Source organism: Equus caballus, chromosome 19 (assembly GCF_041296265.1).
Source record: "Equus caballus isolate H_3958 breed thoroughbred chromosome 19, TB-T2T, whole genome shotgun sequence".
NCBI lineage: Eukaryota > Metazoa > Chordata > Mammalia > Perissodactyla > Equidae > Equus > Equus caballus.
The window spans coordinates 36,547,872-36,563,010 of record NC_091702.1 but is presented as its reverse complement, the minus strand read 5'-3'; the positions used below and the strand labels follow the sequence as shown (position 1 = coordinate 36,563,010).

Below are 15,139 nucleotides of genomic sequence, written 5' to 3'. Positions count from 1 at the left end.
CTGTTTTCTCACTCTGCTTAATGATATCATCATCAACCTAAGACAGAAGCCCTGGAACAAGTCTCATCCTCCTCTTTTACTCTCCCGTGAATGGTCACAACATGGCTGCCTTGGTTCAGGCTCTCATCATTCCCCTTAGACTAATGCAAATGACACCCAGACTGACCTCTGGTCTCCTAAATCCTCCCCTGTTCAACGCCTGGCCCCTCAACAGCACCCGAGTGATCTTTAATCAGTAACTACCAGTCACATCATTCCCCTGTTTAAACCCTTCATGGGTCCTCAGGGCCTTCAGGACAAACTCTAGACTCTTTAGGAAACAAGAAGCCCTTCTGATCTCACTGGTGATCGTCCTTTTAGTCTCATTTCCCCTCCTAGACACTATTCTCTAGTCATACTGTACTTTTTACAATTCTCTGTTTGGTCTCTTTGTACCCACTGAATTGTTCGTCTGAGACACCCTTAAATTCATGGTTTACCTGGAAAATTCCATTCCCATTCAGTCCCAACAAGATCAATGTTAGAAAACCTTTTTCCACTTTTCCAATCATAGTAAGCCACTTTAATTGTCCTCCTCCACAGTACTTTTTACCTAACTCCAGCAATTCATTTATCATATTGTAATGGAGTTATTTGTAAACATGCCTGACTCTATTTTGTAGACTACTGCTTAACGGAAATATCTAGGACAGTGCTTGGCACACAGTAGGCCTTCAATAACAATTAAATAAATAAAGGAAAGAACAAACGAATACCATAAATATCCTATCTAGAAATCTTTAGCATTCTCATTTAAAGCATGTTTATAAATGAAATCAGATCCCAAATCCTTAACAAAAACACATTTAGAATTTTCCTAGTCTTACCTAAACAAATCTTGTGGCCTGTCTAGGGTATGTATCTCTTGAGTTGGAAAGTAACTGCAATGCTGAGGCCATTCCTTCCACAGGTTATCTTCTTACGTGATCTTCAAATGAAAATCCACCTTGAGCCCAATGCATCAGGGAGAATGCTGCTATTACAGACAAATTTGGATGGCAACCGGATGTACACACCTGAGTTGTATTTCCTTGATCTGCCAGAGGAGAACCGGAAGCAGTAGTATCCCCACGCCACCTGTGACCAGAGATGTAGCGCCTGGGAGATTCCAGGATAGTAGGATGTGGGGTAGACTGTTTCCAGAATTGCTTTAGAAGCACAAGAGAAGTTTTCTTGAGAATCAGGGTGTCACAACAGCTGCCTGAAGACACCACATATCCAAAATTAGGAGTGGGAACTAAGTCGAAGAATCAGTTAATCAGTGTCTGGCTTCCTGAACCACCTTAATGAAATAAAATGCCAAAATTCGCAGATACATTGACACTCCTGCTGACAGCCTAAAATAGCATCAACTTCCGACCGAGCGAGCCAATTGCTAGCTATTGCATTGAACTCTTCTGCTTGATGACATGTCAATAGGGTGACCTTATTTTCAAGATGAGTTCCCTTCTCCCTGCTCTCTCTCATTTCCACTTCAGCGGTGAGACTAGATTTGGCTTTTTCTAAGGCTCACTAGACTAGAAGATGCCACTGCAGATGGATTGATAAAAATTTAAAATAACTATTTCCATATAGGAAACAAGGCAGCACTGGATTGGGATGAGCACTGGGGAAAGGGGGTTTCTGGATGTAGGTATTGCTAAAATCACAAGAACCAGGTTTCAAGTGGGAACAGAGGAATAGAGATATACATCTCAAGTGCTGTTAACAGAAATAGAATTACATTCAGCACTTGTCTTATATCATCTGGAGTAAATGGCCCAGCTGGGCACTATTATTCTTGTAGGGGAGCCAAGACAGTGTCCAAGCAGGTATCTGATGTAGCGCGAACAGAGAGATGGTGCACCTGGATTTCTCCCCGCTGCCTGGTCAGTGATGGGACCTTCAATCAGAGGAAATCAAATCACACCAAAAAAATCCCCCGAGAGAAGCAGGGGGAGAAAGAGAATGGGATTTGGCAGGAAAGCCATATGATAAGCAGAAATTTTGTGGGCCCAATCTTCTGCCAAGTCTAGTTAGCTGACCTTCTGCAAGCTATCGTCAGAGGCGTAGTATATGTAGCGGGGTTAAGAGCCAGGCTCTGGGTTCAAATTGCGACTCCAATAAGTACTAGACCCTAGGCAAACTATTTAACTCCTCTTTGCTTCAATTTCTTCATCTGTAAAAGACCAATACCTACCTCATAGGTTTATAGTTCAAAAATGTGAGTAATGTAAATAAAACTGATAGTATATAGTAAGTGCTCAATACGTGTTAGTCTTATTTTAAACAAAACCATTAGTGGGAACATTTAGGATCAAGTCAGACTAGAGAATTTCTATTGCCAGTAAAAGTCTTGGTGGAGCGGCATGCAGAGATTTAAGGACTCATCTGGCTCTCACTACTTACTTTACTCCTTGGGAAAGAGCAACATAAGGAAGATGTGGTCTCTCTCAGCGATCTTACAGTAAAGTAGGAGATATAGACATATAAACATATATATTATGTATAATATATAATATGCATATTAAATAGTATATATAACATATATATGTGTGTGTGTCTATTTGTATATAGATGAAAAATAAAGGCCATCAAAGTTTGAATAAAACACAACAGTGACAAGAATTAGAAAGAAATTAATTCTGACTTAGGAATTGCAGACTAAGTCCCAGGGTGGTTTATAGTATCTCTCTATTTGTATAACCAGACCCCCTTTTTTTTTAAAAAAAAATTAGCTACATTTGCAAGTGAAGTATATTATACATCTGGATCCTGGACCCCAGCAGGATAAAGTCTTCACTTTTCTTTAATCATTCACATCAGTAACACAAGTAAGTTACATTCAAAAGCAGCAATTCCACCCTAGCCTGGTTTCTGTTACTTTGCTGTCTCCCTGATCTCTACTGTCTGACAAGAGGACACTAGGATCAGATATGGTCCAAGCTTGTCCAGCCTCTGACTGGTCTTTCATTGTTCAATAGAGATCACAGGTACATTTCCGAATGGTTTGGGCAACAATTGCTGATGGGTTTCAAACTCTCCTGATTGCAATGCTTTAACCAGGGCAGAAAAAGAAAGATGATTTCAGCAAACCATAGACAAAGGAAAATTAACTGGGTTTTCTACTACCTGCAATTCTCAGTCTAGTAGTAATACAGTCTTTATTCTGCTGAAAAACACTCTATATTGATTATGCTGACACTGACAGTAAGCTGTGTGGTGGCTGGTTTTCTTTAGATTTTTTATTCACATCTCAGACGAGAAAGTGGGTTATGATTCATCCTGCACAATCTGAGTCAAAATTCATTTTTGTGTCTTTTCAATTAGTTCTCCTGCATTCCACATTAAAAAGCAAGAGTAGTTTGCTCAGCAAATGAGAATACTGTGGTATGTCTTTGTGTGTTGCTTTCTCACACACAATGACTGAAAACATTTTTTTGTATTCTCTAATGATATTCCAATAACAAGAGAACACCATAAGAAAACACAACATGTTAATTCAAATAGAGACAAACACTAACATTAAAAATTCAGAGGGGTTGATTATTACACACTAATCATAAACGGCATAAATCAAGTCAGAGGCTACACTGGGAAGTGATACTAACATCTTTGACATTTTTGATCTGTTATCATTTACAATGCATTTTCACATCTGTTTATTTAACTTGATCCTCACAATAAACATATAAAATAGAGATAAAGATCTTTTTAAATAGGTGAAATAACTGAAACTCAGGAAGGTTATGAGATTGTATAAAATTGCTTAAAGTACATGTAATTTAATCCAGAAAACGTAAATCAAGAATTTGGTTCCATCTCTTAACCTGTCCTTAGATAGGTTGGTTTCTCTTGTAAAATGATAACTCTAATCTTAACACTGCTAAAATAGTGTTTTTAAATAATGCATACCAATATGTTCTGAAGCACTTTACAAATGTCCAATGTCACCAATGCCACACAAAGAAGATACAGGAATTACACTTGGATTTCTTGACTCCAAAATCCAGTGCTTGTTTCACTATGACAGGTAATAAAAGATGAATTATTCATTTTTATGGGAGCGCTGTATTATCTACACTGAAGACTACTGTCGCATTAATGGTTACTGATATCAATATCACTTTTGCATGCCAAGTACCATTAGTGAACAACATTATTGACCCAGGAAAATCCTTAAACAATGATGCTAGGGCATCCAACTCAGTACACAGTATTCCTTATATTCTACAATCCTGTTTTATTTTTATTAACTGACACTTAAAGCTACTTTAAACACAGGGAATCTTCTCATAAACCTTAAGAAATGAGCAACAGCACTGGGCAGAATATAAAATAGTCTAGGAAATATAATTCTTGAGTTTCTTTTCCAATTCTTCTGCAGAACTCTGAAGTAAGCAATGTTGTAATTTTACACAGAGCAGCTGTTTTCCTATTCACCTACATTTTAATGGTGTATAGAGCACAATATATGAAAAGTGTTTGAGGCAAAGAAATTAAGAGGCTAAAGGATCCCAATAGACCATGTAGTCCAATCTCCTAATATAAGAGATGAGGCCCATGGAAAAGGGGCTGGCCTAAGATGTCACAGCAAGTCAGCAGGACAATGTTAGGCCTCTGAATGCTTGATGTCTGGCTCTTTACATCACTTCCCGCCCTCTCACAATAACATGAGGACTTTGGGTGTAAAAAAACTGTTTATTTTATAAAACCTAACTCAGTGGGTAAACTTGACATCATTTGTCTATGACATTCCATCAGTTTGTCTTCTCATTGAATTATATCCACATTTCTCAATATTTTAAACATTAGAGAGTTCATGGATAAACATTAGTTTAATGTCTTTTAGGGGAAAAAAGCAACTAGTTCTTCAACCTATAAAATCAAACTATGGATATTACTGACATAGATGAAGATAAAGTAGTTTTAAAAGTTAATTGATTTCGGGGCTGGCCCCGTGGCCGAGTGGTTAAGTTCGCGCACTCCGCTGCAGGCAGCCCAGTGTTTCGTTGGTTCGAATCCTGGGCGCGGACATGGCACTGCTCATCAGACCACGCTGAGGCAGCGTCCCACATGCCACAACTAGAAGAACCCACAACGAAGAATACACAACTATGTACCGGGGGGGCTTTGGGGAGAAAAAGGAAAAAATAAAATCTTTAAAAATAAAAAAAATTAAAAAAAAAAAAAAAAAAGTTAATTGATTTAAACCAAAATATCAGGCAAATAATAGTACAGAGTTTACATATATGGTAAAAAATTATGAGGGTGCCTTCTAATGACCAAAGAATGGAAAGCTCTCAAGATACATGATTTCTAAGTACTACTTTAACTGTGTCATGATCCTAAGGCTGAATAGGGCAGAAAGAGAGGCAGTGGACGTTAATAACTGTTTTCCATTACCTCCTGCCTAATGCATCCTCTTAGGCTTCTTCAAAAAGTCACTCCAGTACAGTGTGTCTGTTCTTGTTGAATTTTAACAAATGATGCTCACTTCCAGGTAGGAGTGGAGCTGGGTTCAGGACCCATATAAATTGAAGGTTTGATGGTCAGAGAATCAAAGGAAGACTGAGATCAGAGCTGTGCAGTGCTGTAATGAATCTGGGATTACTTAATGCAACGTGACTGACGTCAGAGTCAGAGTTAGGAATAGAATTGGGATAAGGTCATTAATTTGGACCTGCTTCTGAGACTTCCTAGTTTATCGGCCTTGGATACTTTCTGCTTGTTTTCCTTTAAAAGCATTCAAATGTCTTTGCTGAGATCTCTGACCACAGAGAGTGTATTGCCAACCAGTCTTTACTCTCCAGCAATGGGTATCTCTTCATGTGAACTCCTTTGGCATTTTACCTGGCACAGGTCAGCTGGTAATAGTGGCAAAAGCCCCTGAACCTGGAAGAAAAATAACGTATTTTCCACTGCCAGGCATAGATTCTGTTCTCCATCAAAGCCCTTGGTGCTAAAGGATTTAATAAATGTTTTCTCTCCTTGCCTATTATGTTACCTCATTTCTGTTATCTCCTATAGTACACACTACTATGACTGGTGTATAGTAGGCACTCAATAAATATTTGTAGATGAATGAATCCACTCAATTAAAAGTACAACAGATGCCTACCAAGTAGAACTCCACAGATGTTCAAACAATGGCTTTGCTGACAGGCAATTAATTATGCCTTGTGACATTCTAAACTGACAATTCTAATGTCACTTCAAAGTCTGGAAGGAGATGATTATCTGTGAGTTTTAGAGAAAGTTGTGGGGAAAGTGCAGGTGGGGGGGAAGAAGGGGTTGTTTGGAAGGGAAAGAGAATTGAGTTCACAGTTATCTGTATTTGTGTGTTTAAGATCAGAAAATGCATAATTAGCACTTGTAGGTTCAGGTCTTAACTCCACCACGTCTCGGTACACAACCATAGGCAACCTACGAACTGAGACGGTTTTTCCACACACAATGTGTGCTCCACCAGCTCTTTCTCTCCCAGAATGTCAAGTTTGCCTCCACAGTTATTAGACAAAGGATGTTTGATAATGAAGTAATAATTTTCTACTTTTCTTTTCATTCTCTGATAAAAGGAATGGTGATCCCAACGCAACTGAATGAGTGGGTGTCTGCTGCTTCTATTAAGACATTATGAAACGCCACCCGTGGGTAGTGTTTCACAGCCTTGAAGGGGCCTAGTTTAAGTGAATGACCTTTCACAACTGGTTGCTATGGAAAACACATGTAAACATAGGAAAAAACGTTGCTTTCAATGTGATACCCTGCCCATCTGACCCAATTAGATTAGAACAGAAGAAAATTGAGGATGTAAGAGATTGTCTTAGGAACCAAGGACTATGAAGGAACCCTGGAGTGAGGGAAAATGTGATCTAGAACCTAAAAAAGGAAATCTGTGTAAACTATCCATTGACCAATTTCAATCCTTAATTATCACAGAAAACATGTGCAAAAGACATCCAAATTCAAGGATGTCAATTTAACTTTTATTTGAAGTTCAATGAACGTAGCAACTATGTTTTACTCTACAGTATACATTCTCCAGTGCCTTTAAGTGATTAAAAAAAAAAGAAATAAGAAAATCTGAGTTATAATCCATGGCTCTGTCACTAACTAGTTTGGAAACCTAGAAAATTCACTCATTTTCATCATCTCTAAAAATGAGGGGATTTTCCTAGATAGTCTCTAAGATTCCTTCTATCTCTAACATTTTACGATTCCATAAGGTGCTAAATAAATATCTGTTAAGTGAATGAGGTATTTTTCCCCAGTATTTGCTGTACACCATGTCCTGCCACAGGGAATATGGAATGTCTGCTTATGATTTTCATGTATAGGTACATTAATTAATTAAACAAATATTACACATCTCCTATGTTCCTGGCATTGTCCTAGGACCGAAGATGGGGACTCAGCAGTGAACTAAACAAGAATTGTCTTCAATCAGACTTCCGTTCTAGTGAGGAAGATAGACAATAAATATTACAAGTGAATAATCTGATGAGGATGAGAGAAAAAGATCCTGGGGATCTCTTCAGTTCTTTTGTATTTGAAAATCAAGGCGCTCAGGATGGTAGGTATACCTAGGCCCTAACAGGTTACTGGTTTTATTTTATTATTTTTAAGAGCAATGCGTTCTTCATCCAAGTTTGAATAAGGAGTCTCCAGGTCTGAGTTGACAAAATTAGCAGGCCCACCTACTTCCTCACATTTGCAAACAGCCCTGACATTCGCCTTCCCGCCAGCACACTAATTTCTACTCTTTACTCAGAAAGGAAATTTTGGCTATAGAGTTCAAAACACTCCCAGCTGTACGACCTTGAATGAGTCATTTGGGCTTCAGTTTTCTGGAAAGTGAAAGGTTGTCCTAGATAGTTTCTAAGATTAAATTCTTCTTTATGATACTATAAGTCTAGGTTTCTAAATCGATGCTTAAAAAACACTATATAGCCAAATTAATTAAAAATTAACGTGTGCTAAGATGGAACACATAAAATGCTTCGGATTATTATTTATTTAGTGCTGTAAACATATCTTGCCCTGAGCAAACTCTTTACCAGAAATCACTACCACAAAAGGAAATATATTTAAGAGGTCTCATTAACTAGAAAACATTCTGTTCCCATGACCCACAATACCTTAAACAAAAAGCTGGAGAGGAACAAAACCAAGAAATCCATTTTTTCCCAAATCGATATACCTTTTCTCTAAACCACTCATTTTCTAATTTTTCTTCCCTTGTGGTTTTGGGGTTTTTAATTAATTAGGTCATTTTTCTGTGAAAATAAGATCCTTAAGGCCTTAGCTTCCACCCGTACTAAAGGCAGCTGCCCACCTAGTGTCATTTCCAAATTTGTAATTGATAGGAACACTTTGGAAAACATTTTCTTGACACAGAATAATAAAAACAATGACATACAAATTACTTAGCACCTCTCAGTTGAGACCCCCTAAGCACTTTTCAAAGCAATCACATTGTTCCTTGTACCGACGAAAAAGCTAAAGCACAGAGCACGTTAACTGATGTATCTTATATTCCATTACCAACATAGCAACGTGGTGCTAAGGGAGCATGATGGGGTGGAAAGAGAATAGGATCTGAGTCAGTAGCCTTGGGTCCCAGGGAATTCCGCTGCTTATGGGATGTATGACTTGTAGGGGTGGTGGTGGCTCTGGAGAGTGGAGAGTCCCATAATCACTCAGATCCTCTGTGTCTTCATATGCCAAATGGAAATAAACATACTGGCTGTTTTGCGGGGCTGCTGTCTAGTTCAAATGATATAAGAAGTATAAAAGTGCTGTCCAAAACATTATATAAATGTTAGTCGTAATCATGTCATAATAATGATAATCTAGGGGTAGAACTAGAAATTGGATGCAAGCAGCTGATTCCCAGACAAGTTTGACGCCTAATTCATTGATGATCAGAGTTGGACAGTACTTTTGAAATTTAATCTCATAGTCCATGAGATGCTTGAATCCTATGACCATTTCCCCAACCAGGGGTTATTGAGCTTTGGCTTGGACTCTTCCAAGAACTTACTTCTGTTTGTTAAAAAATTTAATTCATTATACTGAATGGGAATTTGCCAGCTTCCTCTGACTTGCCTTTGTTGCTAACTTTGGAATCACAAATATTAAGTTTAGCTTCTTTCTCACATGGCAGTCCTCCAATAGCTATCAAAGTTCCAGGTTTTCTTTTCTCCACACCTTCAACCGTACCTCAAATAGTGGTTTCCGGTTTCCTAAGTATCTTAGTCCAAATCCTCTAGACATGCTCACTTATCAATGGTCTTACTAGTATAGAAAAGAAATGGACTACACCCCCACCACTTGGGGCACTTTGCTTCTAATCATGAACATTTGTTGGACCTCCATTTTGCTCTCAAATGAGAAGATACGTAGCACCATGTATGGTGAGCTGGTTCTATTGATAAAGGAATCATAGCACATGCCCATCCATGCCTTTCTTCTCTTGAGGCTTACCATGTGCCAGGTCCCCACTGCCTCACATCTTCCAGTTCTGTCCAACAGTCCTTTAAGCAGTCAAGACTAGCTCCTCCAGAACATACTTCTGGCTTTATGCAACCTTTCTTAATATACCTCACTAACAAGAGATAAACAAAAAATTCTTAGACAAACGTCAAGTTTTGTGAAGAGAATGTATCTACTGCTGCTCTGAAGGCACAGGAATTCTTCAAATAGCTCACTAAACAATTTTAAGACTCACACTTCAGTTTTTTGAAAAGAAAGAATAAGACAACACCATGTAAACAATGCCAAGATAATTACAACTTCATGCTTAAAAATAAGCTGGAAGATATTTTCAGTCCATCCTCAGATATAATACAGTATCCATTTCTAGAGATATTATATTCCAACAGCGTTGTCTTCAGCCGTAGGGTCCACATAGCCAGAACACTCATTTTGGAATCATGCTATGGTCACAGACACAGACATGTGGAATCTCTCACATACAAACATTCTTTCTCTTTCAAAATGAATGAAAGCACAAAACTTAGAGGCTGTGGGTTTATCAACCAAAATGGAAAATTCTTGGATAAAATCAGACATGTTTCAAGGATATCCAGAGGCAAACAACTTTCTTTTCTTCCTCAAAACTATCTGAAAAATGTAAGCTCCAATGCTGGCAACTAGCCCTGTAAGCTCTCCAATTTTCTAGCAAAGATACCTTTCTCCTCAACTCATTTTAATAGCTAATTTTAATATTCTTCCTCTCTTAAGTTCTGAAGTTTACCCTAACTTAGTATAATTTATAGTTCACCAACTCTTTCTTTCTATGCATCTACCCCTGGAACTGAGAGTCTCCTCTAGTATAAACATATTCTCCTACTTGCCCAGAGAAACAGGTTGCTCCAAGATGCAGGCATTTGAACCAGGGCATGCAGCCTTGTTGCAAATGATTTAGGCTAACAACCCACTGCCTGGTTAATTGAATTAGATTAGAATTTTATCCTACCTCCAACTTTCTTCTATGTTTCCTTTGTTCCCCCTACTGGCTAGTGTTTCGAGGCCTAGTGAAGGACCCCATTGCCAATGCAAAGACACTTGGGAATCTGCTATCGTCCAAACTTGAGCCCAAGTAGATGGAAAACGTTCACAAGCAGGAGAGACTTTATCTTCCCTTCGAGATATGGACTTACCCAACTGCTATATTATGGTTCTTTGTGGCATTTACATAATAAAATAATGCAAAAGTCACAATTTTTGATGAAGATGGAAGAAGGAGAGCATGGACACAAACTAGCACCTTTTTAGAAGAAATCATTAAAAAAAATATGCAGCTGGGATTCAGTTGAAGGTTCCTGCTTGCAATCTTTTATCAAGGACTCACTTCAGAAAACAAGATGAGCTGTAGTTATCAGTGATTTGCCTCCCCTCAAGGTCAGCTACCATGGTTGATAGGGAGGTACCAGATGTGCTATCTTCCTAAAGTGAGTATCTGAGCCGTGGGCTGTGCTTAGCGTCACATCAGTTAATTCAGGAATTATAGATAGTTAAAATACATAGCCAGTGACATTGGAGTCCAGGCTACAAAACACATGGCTCTGGGCACAGGTGGTCTCTCTCACTTGAATATCATAACTTCAGGAGGGAAAGGATGACATGAGGCAGGGAGAGCCAACTATTGACAAGCTGGAGGAACAACAGACGCCTTTCTCTAGTAGTTATGAATCAGAATGGACTTCAGGTCAGAAAAATAAATCCAACTCTGAAACTTATTAGCTATGTGACCTTGAACAACACATTGAGCCTCTCTGAATTTCTGTTTCCTCACCTGAAAAATGAAGACATCATCACCAGATCTGTCAGTCAGACCATGGCTGTGAATATAAGTTTTTAAACTTGTAGAGCTTTAGGTAAATATCAGCTTTTATCGTCACCAACATAATGGTTATCATCTCACCAATAATAAAAAGGGTATGTAAAATAAATAAACATACACAAGAAAGGGAAATTTCAAAGATCCACTGTAGTTTTTAAAACAGTCAAGTTTAGAAGGCACAGGAATGTGACTCTCTCTACTTCTGCCATCCAAGAAAGGAGTCAGGATAATTCATTTGCGACAGGCTTCCATACTCTTTTGGGAAGAAGGGTGTTCTGGGTAGCTGTGCAGTGGTAGCATCTCTACCTGCTTTAATCTGAAGTGATTCTGCCCTCCCCACAATATCTATATCGATGTCCATATCTATGTCTATCAATCATTCATCTAGACTGTTTCAAAGTAAGTTGTAGACATCATGCTACTTCACCCTAAATACTTCAACATGTTGCTCCTAAAAATAATACTATTGTTCTATATAATCACAATGCTATTATCTTCCTCAAGAAATTAACATTAATGTATTATCCAATATAAATGTCATATTCAAATTTCTCTAACCTTGCCCCAAATCCTTTATAGTGTTTTATTGGATCTAGAATCCAATCAAGACTGATGCCTTGCATTTGAATAGCATGTCTCTTTTAATTTTCTTTAACCTAGCATAGTCTCTTATAACACTGACATTTTTAAAGAAGTCAGGACAATTGTCTTGAAGAATGTCACATCATCTAGATTTGTCTATTTCCAATGGTTGGATTTAAGTTAAATATTTTAGCAAGACTACTACATAGGTGATGTTCTGTATTTCTTACTTCCTCATATCAGCAGGCACATGTCAATTTGTCCCATTATGGGTGATGCTAAATTTTGTCACTTAGATTAAGAAGGTTTCCTCCAGACCTCTTCACTGTAAAGGTATCTCTTCTCCTTTTTACTTGTCATCCATAAAGTGATCTTTTGATATCCCTCCCAATACTTTTAAGCATACCACAATTATAGATCTTTAATTATAAAACACTAAATGTTAAAAGTGATGAGAAGCTCCATAATGAAAACAAACACACAAAAATGTATTCATGAATCATTCCACTTAAGGAAAAAAAAAGAAAAAGGGGGCTGCATGGAAATAAAGCAATGTGACCACAGGGGAACCGACTCTGTTGACAGAATATACTTACATTTTATTCCCTTTCACTCCCTGTTGCAGCTTGGAATCTAGGAGATCTTTGACATGACAGCACTCAATGACCTTCAGAAAATCACTTATAGCATCAATGAAAATTCCAGCATTAAATAGGCAAAATGATGGAAAAAGAGAATAGGCGATGGGTTGTGGTAGGGCTGGGGACGTTAATTCAAGAGAGTGAAGTTCTTTTAGGGTGGTGCTTGGCAGTGCTATTTCCAGCCAAATGGAACTACAGTAAAAATCTGATGGGCAGCAAGAGAGGACTCATCCATCTTTCTTGGGTCAGACCCTCCTGTTGCAAACACACTGATGTGTAGCCTTTCTTCTGTCCTCTCCAGGCAGACTTATGGACTTCTACACTCACAGAGTGCCTCAGGCAGACCCAACGCAGTGCTGACATCTGCACTGACATCCTTTACATGTCTGCCTCTCTCTTGTTCTTCCCAGGAACTGGTGAATTCGGTGAGGACACAGCCTCTGCATCTGAGTGTCTCTAACACCCAGCACAGCAGCAGGCATGGAGAACGAGCTGGGGAAATGTTTGATGTTTAAAGTGTGGAACAGTGAACAACAGTTCTGTTAACGCATCCTTTGTTTCCTGCTTTTACCTAGCCAGTAAGAGGTAGAGCTGGTATTCAAACCAACACATTCTGGCTTTGGAGCCCAAATTCTTAGATACTGTTCATGAAACAGTTCCCATAGCATTTGATCTCAACATGCAAGGGCTCTCATTACATAAGATAAAGTCCCTAGCCTTTAGTTAGGCATTAAAAGTCCTCTCCACATTGGTCCCAACCTAATTCCCCAACCTCATTTCCCAATATTCATTCCTTCCCACATAGGCGCTTCACTCCAATGACTTTATTCCCTAATGTTAAAAGTCCCCTCATTAGAAATGACATCACTTCTTTACTATTATCCCACTTCCAAATCCCTATTAGCATACTTTTAAAGACGTAACTCAAAGGCTAACTACTCCATAAACACTTTTCCATTCCTGCCTCAGGATGTCCTGTCTCCTTTTTCTGAATTCTCAAAGAACTTTGGCTGAACTTCAATTAAGACACTTCTCATTTTCCGTCTTGTGTTATGATGAAACCCCATAACTCTGCACACATCCCCTTAATTAGACTATAAGTACTTTTAACGGTAAGACCCATGTCTGTCTATCTCCATATGCCTCCAACACCTAGCAGAGTAGCCTGCACGTAAGAGGCACTTGGTGGATGTTTTCACATAAAGTAAATATTCCTTGAATAATCCTGGCCTCAACTCAAGTTTTGTTCATTCTACCTACTTAGAAGAGAATACCCTTCAATTATTTTCCATCTATCCAAAGCTGATCTCCTCTATAAAACCTTTTCTAAATATCCAGTCTAAACTTTTGGAGGTGATGGATATGTTTATTACCTGGATTGTGATGATGGCAATACAAGTGTATACATCTGTCTAAACCTACCAAATTGTATCCATTATAATTATATGCAGTTTTTTGTATACCTCAATAAAGCTTGGGAAAAAGCTTTTAGAAGAAAGAAAAATGCATAGACCTGGAGTCTAGATTCTAATCCAGTCCTAAAATTTATTAGCTGTTGATATTGGGCAGATTACTTAACATTTCTGTGCCTCGATTTCCTAATCTTATTTTTCTTTTTATTTTCGGATGTACATCATATTTCGAATTCTGTGTACATTACATCATGTTCACCACCCGAACACTAATTATAGTCCATCTCCTCACAAGTGAACCTAATCGCCCCTTTTGCCCTCCCCCGCCCCTTCCCCTATGGTAACCACCAGTCCAGTCTCCAATGCTATGTGTTTGTTTGTCATTTTTATCTTCTACTTATGATTGAGATCATATGGCATCTGACTTTCTCCCTCTGACTTATTTCACTCAGCTAGATTTCCTAATCTTAAATAATAATAGCATTTATTTCACAGTGTTATATTTTTTCTGTAAGGATGAAATGAGTTAATTCCTATAAAGCATATAAAATAGTACTTCCATATCATAAACACTCAATAAAAGTTAATCATTATTCCACATTCTCTGGTTCTCTCTCATGGTTTATAATCCTCATTTGGTAATGATTATTTACCAGTTGGTGATATGTTCTATTTTTGCTATATTTAAATTGTCTTATTAGTGGATTTTTAATGGGCATATCTTGTTTTCTTAAACAAAAGATGAGATAACTTTGATTATTGAGCATATTCTACATGCCCAGAACTTGGCTAAGTGCTTTCTATAAATATTTCATTCAATACTCACAATAACAGTATAAGCTAGCTATTATTTCCATATTATAGATGGAGCAAAACAAAAACAGATTTAGAGAGAGGGAGCAATTTGTTCAAGTCGTCTAAGTTAGTAAGTAGTAGAGCTAGGACAATACTTGAAGGCAAAAATAATACTCAATTTGTATCTGTTTCTGAGAATGCCTAATATACATGCATTAACACAATTATTATCTATGTTCAATTTTCTTTATTGCTATGCATTTTGTTGCTATGATATATGAAGTATATATCCTTGGTATGTTAGCTTTTCTTTTGTTTTGCAGGGAAGATTGGCCCCGAGC

General features: G+C 38.0%; 1 protein-coding gene and 1 long non-coding RNA gene across 17 annotated transcripts in view; one reads left to right on the top strand and one right to left on the bottom strand.

Moving 5' to 3' along the window:
• LPP (LIM domain containing preferred translocation partner in lipoma) overlaps positions 1–15,139 on the bottom strand; it is a 637,546-nt gene that overhangs the window by 130,510 nt on the left and 491,897 nt on the right. The window lies entirely within an intron of this gene.
• Positions 6,201–14,602, top strand: LOC138919169 (uncharacterized). The gene is made up of 3 exons (XR_011429142.1): positions 6,201–6,260; positions 7,417–7,594; positions 13,002–14,602. It is a non-coding gene; the product is annotated as an uncharacterized lncRNA (long non-coding RNA).